The sequence below is a fragment of the Galeopterus variegatus genome, unplaced genomic scaffold (assembly GCF_000696425.1).
Source record: "Galeopterus variegatus unplaced genomic scaffold, G_variegatus-3.0.2 Scaffold1003, whole genome shotgun sequence".
NCBI lineage: Eukaryota > Metazoa > Chordata > Mammalia > Dermoptera > Cynocephalidae > Galeopterus > Galeopterus variegatus.
The window spans coordinates 450,401-453,343 of NW_007727114.1; positions in this window are offsets into that span (position 1 = coordinate 450,401).

The window sequence follows — 2,943 nt, forward strand, 5'->3', positions numbered from 1 at the left end:
GGGGGGGGGGGGGGGGGGGAAGGGCTTCTTTGTAAAACAAAGCAAACATAAAAAGCTGGAATCCTCCCCATCTGGTTGAAGCACAAAGGGGTTTATTAAGGATATCGGGAGGACTGAAAAAACAGACTCCAGGCCGAGCGTCTAGGGTGACTCCCAGAGCCACGCTGCAGACCTGGCTGCCAGGCGAGCCGCTGCCTCTGTCAGGAGCAGGAAGCTGCCAGCTCTAACCCATGCCTGCTGTGATCTGGTGCCAGCAAAAAGGGATGACCGCTTCCTGTCGTGGCCTGTCTCTGTCCCCAGGTAACTCTGTTCTGAGACAAAGATTGATTCAGATTGGTGGAACCAAAATCACTTACCTGCCCCAGCCTCAGGGAAACTGTGAAACTGGAAAATGCAGTCAGTTTTGTTTTACTTTTCACTGGGATGGGGGGATACATACTCTGAAGAACTATGAAAATATTGAGAGGGCATTAAAAAGATTTGGGTAACCATGAATGACCTGTCTACGATAGTGTCCCTTGGGATGCTGGGGGCATAGTCCCAAGAGGTTTTGCTACAATAACTGTTTTTTGTGGTCTCTCATTTTAATTTAAATAAATTTTTAAAAAATTCACATGACGGGCCGGCCCGGTGGTGCACTGGATAGTGCGCCGCTTGGGAAGCGCGGCTGCGCTCCCGCCCAAGGGTTCGGATCCCACATACAGACCGGTTCCCGCTCACTGGCTGAGCGAGGCGCGGGAAGCAACACTGAGGGTTGCGATCCCGTTGCCGGTCCCGGTACGGGGGCAACACTGAGGGTTGCGATCCGTTGCCGGACACGGAAAAAGACAAAAGACAAAAAAAAAAAAAAAAATTCACATGACTTCTGTATTATATGTATATATCTCTCTATCTATATAGACATGTTTATGCCTATACATATACATATATGCTATTTGTAAGTACACACACAGAGACTATACATTCACATGTTTTATTTGACATGATAATCATGTTTCTCTGAAAATCTTTGAGTACGGTTGAGGCACTGAGGAGACTATTTGAAGCTACTCTGGTTTCTCATAAGCCTCAGCTGCACACACCCAGGCCCTTACAGATCTTAGGAAGGGAGGCAGTAAAATGGCAGCCAGTTTATCTGGAAGAGGTTTATGTCTGTGGGCCCAACATAATGATTAATAAGACTCCTCTCCCTCTCCAAAGTGTCCCCATTTAGATGATAAATTATACGGCCATCTTGTTCTTGGGGGTCACCTGACGATCCCTGGCCTCTAGGACGTGCTCATAGAGAAGTTGCTGCAGCCTGACCCAGCAATCCCAGCAGCTGGATTTGAATCCCTTGGGGAAAACTAGGCAGACAGTTGATTTGTCTTTACTCTCCTACTATGAGAGGTCAGACATGCAGGCCCTGCCCCACCACCCACAGCTAGTTGAACTGTGACCTCTGGGGACATGGGCTTCTAAGTCCCACCCCTAAGAGCTGAGAATGTATAATGCACAGACCTCCACACAGGCTGTTGTCCTAGCCAAGCCTCGGCCATCCTGCTGCTCAAAACTCCCCTCTTAACCACAATTCACTGTAAATACTACAAGTCCTTTAGCATATAATATCCTCACATTGTGTGAAATTCACTGGAGCCTGTTTTTATGGCAACTTTTCATGAGTTTGCTGTCTCATTTACAATAGTCCTGCCTCTCTCATCGGCCTAGGGGTCCCAGGGTCAGGGGTTACCTATTGGGGGGGTCCCTAAGAGCAGGAGACTGTCTCCCCTATCAGATGGGGCTCCCAAGGACAGGAATTCTGTGCTCTGGAGGACAGATTTCATCTCTTTGCTACTGCCTTTGCCTTAGAGCCCAACATTAGCCGCCAAGGTGCAAGGGAATGTGCAGGAAAGAGGCTCCTTCTCCTAACTGCTCCTCACTGGGGCTGGGTGGAGGGGTGAGATTTGTTCCTGCTACTCCCCCTCAAAGCAGTTCTGATTTTTCCAGTCTGCCTGGGCCTCCAGGCTGCAGAGCGGACTCGTGCTTAATGAAGTGCATTCTCCATCTGTGGTCTGGCCCTCCTGGCAGCTCTGGCTGCCTGGGGCCTGGCTTTGGGGAAAGCAGTAAAGTTCCCTCATCCCAGGCCCCCCACCCCTGCACACACACCAGGGGACCCACTCCCCCAAGGAAAGCCCCACCCACCCATGTTAGGCTAATGAGATCCAGACCCCACACCAGAGCTGCCCTGACTGGGCTGACCTATTTAATTAAAACAGCAGCTTCCAAAAATGGAGGTTCTGCTCCAGGGCTCTGCCCCTGGCCACAAAGACAGACTCTGGCTGTCTCAGGCCAGCTTGGACTCTGGCACTCCTTCTCAGCTGCTGACTTTCTTCTCTCCCTCCCTCCTTCCCTCTCCTTTTACCAACATCTGTGTCCAGAAAGGAAGAAAAACCCTGTTTGGACTGGCCTGCTTCCATCCGTCATTTTTTTCCCCTTTCAAACGTCTTGTCTAAAGCAGAGTCAGTTACATAAACATTCCACCTCTTTCCATAAATTGGCCGCAGTTTCTGAACAATAGAGTTACTGTGCAAAGGAAGAGGGAGCTGAAGGCCACACCCCACAAGTGCTGGTCCCCCAGCCAAATAGAACCAGAGACTCATTCTTTGAAAGAACCAAAGAGGAAATCCAGAATCTTCAGGCGAGACCTTTTCTGTTGTGCTTGGAGCAATTTCTTCACCAAACCCCTCTTGCTCTCCCCTCCTCTGCCGTCCTTCCATCTCTTTAGCTTCAAGCTGTTTGAACTGAGGCCCAATTTCTGTTTTTTCCTTAACTGCCTGACAGTGTGTGTCACTGTGTGTCCCTGTCCTGAGGGCAGAGTGTGAGGATGATAGTGTTGGTCGTGGAGGTGATGGTGTGTGTGTGTGTGTGTGTCTTTTGGCAAGATTTTTGGAGGCACACCCTCAA